We start from the raw sequence: 10,206 nt of genomic DNA on the forward strand, positions 1-10,206 counted from the left end.
GCTCATTACCTTGCTCATGTAATTGTAACCCCTCTGTATGGTATTTTCACAAAAAAACTTATTAATAAAAAGATAAAAAAAGAAAAAGAAAAATGTTCTAATCATGGAGATTTTGCAAAGCTATCAGATCACAATTCTGTAGTTACCTTGCATATTTTTCAATGCCTTGACCAAAGTGTAATTTGAAAATATCTATCTTCTGCTTACCAGCTATTGTAAAAGAAGTCTAGATTTAAGAAGACTGATAACCTGATCTAAGGTTCAGGCTAAGGGTGGGCCAAAGGGGGTGAGTCTGATCAAGATACATTGTATTCATAGACTGTATCACTAAATGGTACCTCCCTTGTACCATTAAAAAGGAAAAAGAAAAAATAGAAAAAGAAAAATTTAGCCTGGTGCTGGTGGCTCACATCTGTAATTCTAGCTACTCAGGAGGCTGAGATCTGAGGATCACAGTTCAAAGTCAGTCTGGGCAGCAAAGTTCATGAGACTCATCACCAATTAACCACCAGAAATCTGGAAGTGGCGCTGTGGCTCAAGTGGTAGAGTGCTCGCCTTGAGGTGAAGAGCTCAGGGACAGCACTCAGGCAGGCCCAGAGTTCAAGCCCCTTGACAAAAAAAGAAGAAGAGAAAGAAAAGAAAAATGAGTGTCAGGTTCTTAAGTGTCTTCTACTTTCAGAAAGCCTTGCTCTAAGCACAATCAGAATTAGCAGTTTTCTGATGGCACATACTGAGGAAATCCAAATGCCTATTTGTCCCACATTCTTTATCACATCTTGGTATCCATAACTAGGAATCACACTATTAAGTCATCTTTCAGAATAAGACTTTGGAGGCCCTGGCTTAAGCACAAATATGCTCTATCTAATAGGTGTCACATTTTCCATTTCATCTCGTCACTATTTTATTCAGTCCTAACAAATTCCTGGACACTTCCAGGGGAATATATAACCAGGCTCTACAAATATATATGTACTTGTCCTTGAGAAATATATCAGTGCTAATTGTTTTATTAATTCTGTAGTCTAGATTTTATCCCATGTCAGGCAATGTCTATGCTTAATTGTGGCCTCGAATTTGCTAGCCTTTTGATTATCTTATAATAATAATGTTAGTTTGGATGTTTAATCTTGATTTTTGTGATCTTTGGTGAACTAATATGTAATCTACCAGTAGGAAAATCTAGATTCCTCATAGCAACAAGTACAGACTTGAGGCTACATAGATGTCCACTGACAATAAATGAGCAGGTGGAAAAATTAATTAACAATAACAGAACTATCAATATGTATTGAACCAACAGCCTAGAAATTTAGTTGTTCATCACTTTTGAAACTTATATTGACCAAGATACATCTTACAATTCTTAGCATTATCAACTCTGTTATAAACGGAAGAATTGTGTAGAATTACCTAAGTAGTAAAACCAATGGAAATAATAATCTAGTTTTCCTTAATGCTAAAAATGGAGTCTGGGAGACTCGTACATAGTGTATCTACCAAAGCTAGTAGTCTGGAATTTAACTGGCTATGTGTAGCTCTCTCAATGCATTGTCTCACATCAGCACTAAGTCTGAACATAAAAATATTGATCCCTGTACCTCATAGGGATATTTGATGATGTAATGAGCTGCTTGTGTAAAGCTCCTTAGAAAAAGCATTTGATAAGATACAGCACTTCAAAATGCATTGAAAAACAAATCAATGGAGCCCTTATCAAATAAGATTAGTGCATAGTTACATATACCACCTCTCAGTAGCCTGAAGAAAAACACGCTTTTTTGTTTAAATCAGGGAAGTGTTAAAACTTCATTCTCTTTCCCCCATTAGTCCCAAGAAGATAGATGAAGAGAAATCACAAAGTGGAAATACCCGGAGAGAATAAAGCCAGAGACTGATTTCACATCTGCTGGGCATGCTAATGCCTCCCCCAGGACGTTTCCAAACGAGAATGAAAGAGTTGTATTGATGCCATTCACACTCCTGTACTACTCTGATGCTGAACTGTGCTGCCCAGCTTCATGCCAGGTCCTAGAGGACAAGAAGGCTTCCTGTTAGCTCATTTGATATCATAGTCAAATTGAGTCAATGTGTCACATGAGCTAAATTCTGATGTGCCTCTTGAAGTGTGTCAGAAAGTCTCTAGGTTTGTATCTATTTTACAAAATTCAAAACCCATATCCCTAATAACATTAGGGTATATATTTCAGAACAAAATAGGATGGTTGAGCTCAGAAGGGATTGGCAAATGAATGTAATTCTAGCATGTGCCTCACAAATGAAGTCATTGCCTTGTAACAGAACCCTAATACCAGTGCTTTCCTAATTTTAAGGTCACACAAATTGCACAAGGCTCATGTTAAAATGCAGTCTTAGTCCATAAAATTGAGTGGGATTGGATATGCTGCATTTCTTAACATCTCTCAATATGAAGAAGAAAGCAGTACAGTCACACAATGCAAGTATTCCTTAATTATCTTACAATGGTAGAAAAAGAAGAAAAAGAGTGGAAGTAACAAGATAATGAAGGAATTATGGGAATGTCTGGATCTTCAAATATCTAAGTGTTTCAATTAGTGCACAACAGATAATTTACTATCGTTGAGCAAATGGGTATTATAGTTCTGTATGATTAAACCATTTATACTTTGCACAATAAGAAACTAGAACCAGTGGAGATTAGTTGTGAATGTTCTCTTCTGAACATACATCCCATTTCAGTTCCCAGAAGGATAGATTTTTCACTCTCTCATGGTTCCTTAGGTAATTAGGAATAAGCCTCTGAAGTGTGACATAAATAGCTTTCAAGAAGCATTAGTGTTAAGAAAAAAACACTTTTACTTCAAGGTTATTGGGAGCATCTCAAATTAGTAAGAATGGGAATGGCAATTGGTAAGACAGGATTTTCCTTAAGTGGGTCAGATGAAGAACTCTTCAGGTCTATTCATAATCATCCAAATATTCTAAGGTATGAGGGTGCATCAGTGGTAGGTTGAGTTGAACTTGGAAGGAAGTTGTCAGAAGGAATCTTTCTTGCTCTATTTCCTTCAGGGTGAGGAAAGGACTCTTGGATAGATATCGAAGGAAAAATGGGAGCTGCTTCATTCTTGAATAAAAGTGTTGAATATTTGGTTATTATAAAAGTGAGTTTCCAGTAAGAACTTGGAATGTTTGTATTCTACTACTAATACACAAAAAGCACAAAAGTTTAAAGAATCAGAACCATTACTGTGTTCAAAGAGATTCTTGCAAAAGTCAAAGTACATCCTAAATTAAGTTTATCATTTTCATTTTTAAGTCAAGATTTGTATCTTCCATATCGTATTTCTCATGTTTCAGCTTCTATAGCGCAATGTTACATTTGCTGCATTTCAGTCTTTTTTTTTTTAAAGAAAAGGGCCCTCATGCACAAAATTTTTCTGATAAAAGGTACAACACTGAAGGTAAAAATATTCTCAAAATTAGATGGTAATAAATGGCAAGGTCGAAAAAATATCAGCATCATTTTTCTGGTCAGATATATTATTCTTATGACAATGTCCTAAAGCTGAATTCTTACTATTAACTGCATATTCCCTAATAGCACTGTTGGATTTATTTATATGTTTATACCTTAACCTTATTCAAGCATGATTTATGATGAGTATTGAATTGCCTTTAAAGTCACTCTAAAAATTAAAACTCATTGGTCTTAAGATATTGAAAACCGACATCATCTTAATATCTCAAGGTAGGAGATGATGACCTTCATATTACAAACTCATTAGAATAGCAGGATTAATAATAATACCTTTTTAATAGCCTTCACATTGGGTGCAGTTATTGGAAATTCTAGGAGTTCTTGTTTATAACCCCATCTAGAAAAATGAGACAAACGCAAAAATGACCTCTAGAGTTACCTTCTAAATTGTTATGAGCTGATCCATTAGAGAAAACAAGATACTCAAGGATGGTATACGTTGATTTTTTTTTCCTTTATAATGGATTGTATTTCCACTTTTCCAATTATGTAATCTTTTTTTTTGCTGAGAAGCCTATATTACAAAATCACATTAGTGATATTTAGCGAACACATCACAGAGTTTTGACTGGAAAGGCCTTTTATTGATTTTCTATGATTAAAGGATAAAGAGAAGATTGTGCATTTCCAGTCTTCTTTTGCCAGCTGCTGGTATTTTGATTGCAAATATCAAATTATATTTCCCTTTAGCATTCTTCAAAAACAAAATAACAGTGAATCTAAGAATTAGAGGTAGTAATAGTTCAGATGGTTTTGTCATCAGCTGAGACCCCAGATGGTTTAAGGATAAATGATCAGGTTCTTATCCTAAGAATTTCATATTTAATCATTGAAGCAGTGTATGTGTTACCACTCCTGTTCCTTACTTAATTATTTTTCTTTTTGATCAAATGCTTTAATGAGAAGAGATCTAATAACTCGTGTAAAAAAAAGTAAAGCACTTAATTAACATGTGTTGCCCTGATTGATTGTGATAGAAAACCACAGCAGTGCTAAGTAGGCTCACAAGGGCACCTTCAACCAACATGGTATTAAAAACAAATAAAGCTGAGAGACTAACAGAGGAACTCTGTTCTCACTTGAGAACTAACCATGACAACTACAGATCACAATATAATTGTCTTTCTTTTCCTTAACTCAGGATGTGAGCTACCAGTTTGGAGGATGAAAATAGTAGTGGAAAAAAAAACATAAACCAACAAATGTCAAGGAAGGCTATCATTACTAGTTGACAGTATTTATTGAAGACTTACCATGTTCCAGGAGCTCTGCTTATGTATTTAAAGGTTATCTTATTGAACTCTTCAATAGTGCACGTAACCAGTGATCATTACGATTTTCATCATACAGAGGAAAAAAAGATAGATAGATAGATAGATAGATAGATAGATAGATAGATAGATAGGTAGATAGATAGATAGATAGATAGATAGATAGATAGATAGATAGATAGATAGATAGATAGATAGTGAAAGTTTCACTAAATGAGATAGGCCAGTCAATTTTATCCCATAGCTTAATTTTATCTGCTGGAAGATGTTTTCTTATAAGTTCCCAGCTCGCTTGAAATCCTATGGGCAAAGAAGAACTGTAAGTTTCCAGAATAGCATCACCTGATAAACAGATTTTATACACAAGAGTAGACTCACTGCATCTTAAATTTGGTTATGTTTTTTACTTCTTTATCCTTTGTTCCAATTTGTGTGTGTGTGTGTGTGTGTGTGTGTGTGTGTGTGTGTGTGTGTGTGTGTGTGTGAGAGAGAGAGAGAGAGAGAGAGAGAGAGAGAGAGAGATTTTCCTGCATTTAAAATGAGAAACAATGGGCAATAATACAGAAATCCCTCTTCAATCTCCACCTCTCAAGAGTGTACAGGCCCCATTTCACCCATTTGGGACTTACCCAAAAAGGATGACCACACCAACTTCACTGTGAAAGGAGGTTTTCTCTTTTATGTGCTCACACATAAAAGTTTTGGCCTCAACAGTCAAGATAGCTGATGATAGAACACCATCAGCTAAGGATTCTTGCTGATCAGTTTAGAAGGGAATTCATGAAGAATTTTTTCTCATCTCCTGATCCCACATCCTGTCCAAGAGGATTGGGATAGCAGGGTGAAGAAACCTTTGATGATCCTATGTAGCTTTCTCTTTTGTGAAGGTTTGGTTATTGTATCTGGTCAAATGAAACAAGTAGCCATCCCTTGAATTCATCAAGATTTGGGTGAAGAAACACTGATATACTCTGTATACCATCAAATCTCAAACGAGGACCTTCAAGCCTTCAGGAGAATTTTATTAGGGAAATGTTATCAGGCAAAATGTTCCAGAACATTGGATAGAAAGCTATTGCTCTGAATGAGTATCTCAGCTTTAGAAAATACATCCAAGAAGACAGAAAAACATTCTGGCAGACCAAGTGAGCCAGGAGATCTCAAAGGATCCTCATGACCCAGTGCCTTCTTTTGGATCATGGAGAGAAGCAGACACAGAGGAGAGAAGCAGACACAGAGCAGCAAGTGTATCTTAGAGTTAGAAAAATATTTTAAAAGGTGAAAGGATAACAATGGAAATCAAAAAGAGACTGCAGGGAAATTAGAGAAGAGCTTGAGAAAGAGAATTGCCCTTTCTAGCTTGCCCTTTCTTGCCAAGAGATTCCAAAGTAACAATTGGAACATGTTTCCTTCTTTTACATGGGAACATAAATATAATTTCTTACAAAGTCAGGAAACAGAAAAGATTCACCTATTTCCAAAAACTACTGACTACTGATGTACTTATGATAGTACATATGTACATATGATTGAGGAGAAAGTAAATGAATTAAGATGCTTATAAATTAAGACTTCATACTTCTTTTTAGAAAACTTGGTGAGAACAACCATTCCTTTAAGAATCTGATTTTTAAAATACTGAGCCTTCTCAACAGCTAAAAGTACATACATTAATAGACATGAATTATTGGGCTTAATTCTGGTGTTTATTTGAATAGTGATATCCATGGAGCCTGTCAGAGAACAATTATCATTGCTTTGGCCTCTAAATTTCCACCCTTCTCCACTCAGTGTATAATTCTCTTGTGCTATAGGCACCTGCATGTTTTGTCATCCTTTATTCATCCAGCTCATCTTTCATTCCAATGTTATTGGCTCCCACTTGGAACAAAAAATAGGAGCTTGGGCTTTATTTCTTTACACAGGACATTATTCCAGGATAGAATTTCCCTTTCTCTATGATCTGTGTAAGGAATTATTGGTATCATGAAAGGAAACTATTTCAGATTTAAAAGGAAAAAGAAATCCTTTGAACTTGAATAAACAATGGAAGAGAGATCCCAATGTTTCCGTTTCATTTTATGGCATGACTGAGAATGGAAAGTGGGGGAGGGGCAAGGTGCATTAACACTGGAGTTTGTCTAGCTGATGTCTGCTGCTCTATTTATTACATAAGAGCATTTTCAGAATGGTTTTACTTAGGGAATCTAGTCTGAATAAAATATTGAAGTACTACAGAAGAGTGTCCCTATCTCAACATGAATAATTTTCTATAAAAATGGTCATATGAGGCCCTGAGTGTGTACAATGACTACCTTGATTACAACAATCTGGAATTGCTCTCATGCTGTATAATCCATTATGCATTGACTGAGTCTGAGTTATCTGATTTTCCAACTCATCAGGTTCTTCTCAAATCATTTCAATTTCTCATGAATGATCAAATTCCAACTACTCTGCCCAGAAGAGATTTATTATTGTTTATTTTCTAGCTTCTGCTTATTAGCCTGATTTGAGATACTTAGGACCTCAGTCTTCCCCGTATCATAGTATCGTCTGTGCCCTATTGAAGTTAGGAGGCTTGAGTCAAGATTGAATTCTAACCAGAGATCACTGGTTAAATGTCTCATTAGCCTTCATTAACAATTCAAAACACCTCAAAATGTAGTTGGTGGCTTAAAACTAGGAAAACCAGGATTGTTATTTCTTATCATGGTTTTCAGAGGTTGGCAATGTGGAATAGGTTCAGCTGGATGATTTTCCAAGGCTTAGTGCATTCAGCTGGGCTCACCTGGCTTGTTTTTATGTCTGTAGTCATCTGGTGGGTGGGCTGGAGCTGAATGGTTTGCAAAGATCTTTGCTGGGATAAGTGTGCTGTATAGACTCCCTTATCCATCTGGCTCACCTGGGTTTGTTTGCATGGGATGAAGTAGTAAGAGTGCAAGTCCAACCATGTAACTCTTTTTCAAATATTTGCTTGTATCATATTTGCTGAGGTTCAAGTAAAATCTATACGATAGTCTAGAATTAGTGTGGGAGAAGCACTACCAAAGAGCACGGAAAGGGAGGATAATGTGTGACTCTTGTTGCAGTCTACCAAACAAAACCATAGCATGAAGCTGAGGATGATGTAATCAGCTTAAAGTAAAACAAAGAAACCACTCTATTTCTAGGTAATCCACACATGAGATATGTTTTTTCCCAATTCATTTTTCCAGAGTGCCTACCATTTTCTAATATTCAAAAAGGCACTGAATATACTAGCAGTGACTCATTGCTCCAATATAGGTTTGGTCTTACTAAATTGTAAGTCATAGTTTACTTCAAAAGTTCATTGTTGCTGGCTTTTTTAAAGCCAAGCAAGCCCAACAAGTTATTGGTTCTTAAACATTTTTTAATGTTCCTTTGAGGGAAAGATTCATAACCAATTAAACTTTGTAAACTCGACAGCTTTAAGGACTATATGTGATTTGAACTGAAAACTATAATCTGACTTATAACTGTTTAAACTAATATTATAGTCATTATTTTAGAAAAATATAAACCTATACATCTGAATCAGACTCATCTAGAATGCTTCCTAAAGTGTAGATTTCTGTGTCCCAGTCTCAGATCTAGTGTACCGAAATCTCTACTGGAGACTTGGAAATTTGTCTTTTACACATTCAGCAAATCTTTATGTCAATCAAAATTTGTGGAACACTGCCTTCAAGAAGCAGCCTTTTCAATTTTGTAAAATCTCTAAGGTATTAGATCACACCATATCTACATCAACATACATATGTACACAGAGACAGAGGACTGACAAAAACAACCTTTTAAGGCAGCAATACTTCAAGCATGTGTTAGCTTCCCATCACTGTGACAAAATAGCTGAGAAAAATCGGCTTAGAAGGGAGGAAGAGTTATTTTAACTCACAGTTTCAGTCTATGGCCATGTGGTCTCATTGTTGCTAGGCTTTTAGCAAGGCAGCCCATCATGATAAGGTATGTGTCCTAGAACAAAGCTACTCACCTCATGGCAGCTGGGAAACAAAGAGAAAAAAAACAAAGGAGCAGAAACCCAAGATCACCTTTAACTAGGCCCTACCTCTTAAAGGTTCCTCTCCCAACCTATAGTTCCTTGACAAGGCAACCAAGCCTAATTTTAACAGATGGCCTTTGAGAAACCTTTAAGACTTAAACCATAACTATCTAGTAAATATTTTCTACTTGAAGTTTGCTATGATGCCTCTTTATACTTCTAAGTGCATCATATTGTCCATTCTTAGTAACAATGGTTGTAAGAAGCGGCACTTATTAAAGCACATCTTTCTGAGATTCCCCTCCCCCATTTGATTCATTAAGGCTGAGATGTAGCTAAAACTTTGAATTTTTGTTCCATGTTCAATATTGCTACCCATGTATATTCTAGTCTTCTTTGCTTGGCTCACAAAACCAAAGAAATCCATTTCCTGACCTATTTTTATAACTGATTTTAAGATATTTTCTCCATTTCATGATTATTTTTATTACTCTTTTGCAAGTACATGTGTTTCAATTGGTCTTCCACGCCCTCAGACTTTGCTTGCATTGGGTGACAAACATATTGGATTCAGCTGGTATTTTCCTAAACCCTGCCAAGTATACTCCAACCATTGTCTTACTGGCATTTTTCCTGACTATGATGCTAAAACTGTTCATTTGATTCCTCCATTTTTTTTTCAGAATGAAATAAGATGGCACAAGTCCCAGTCAAGCAGTGCTGTTTGTGCTGTAAAGTTAGATTATGGTTGTCTTAAAGATAACAGATCAGTCTTTCAAGGATGTCATCCTGGTACTGATAATCATTCTTCCTCCAAGGGTATGCTGGGTTTCAGCAGGAACCTTCTGGCTCAGGAAGGAAAGAAATGTATGTGATGGTGCTTTAAGCTGCTTGGAAATGCACTGCAACAGCAGAGAATAAAACACTCCTGTAAATGTTATCTATGTGCTGGGAATTAGACAATGCATCAAGTGATTATATTGCTTTCTCTTCTCTCAATGGATAAATGTGGCTTTTGTTTTAGCCATTCTATCAGCTTGTCTTGGGTGTGAAGAAAGGGAGGAGGGGACACAGGTGTAAGTCTAAATCTCCCTAAATATTCCTTACTACTTGTGCTCAGCTGGGACAGCTTTCATTGTTTAATGCAAAGGACAGGAAACTCATTCCTATCATGAGAACCTTGCCTTATGACACTGCTAGAGTGTCATATACTTCCATGGTGTCTTGACCAGTCATTCTTTTTTTCTGATCATGACAAGCTGATTAATTCCCTCAATGATTTTGAGGGAAATATAATTTGTGACTCTGATGTCAAAGGGATAGTCTCTTCTAAACTGTGGCTGAGAGATTCCATAAGGCCAGAATGGTGCTATGGTGATCATGAAAGTTGA

This window comes from Dipodomys spectabilis, unplaced genomic scaffold (assembly GCF_019054845.1).
Source record: "Dipodomys spectabilis isolate Male_0828 unplaced genomic scaffold, ASM1905484v1 ptg000061l, whole genome shotgun sequence".
In the NCBI taxonomy this organism is placed as follows: Eukaryota; Metazoa; Chordata; class Mammalia; order Rodentia; family Heteromyidae; genus Dipodomys; species Dipodomys spectabilis.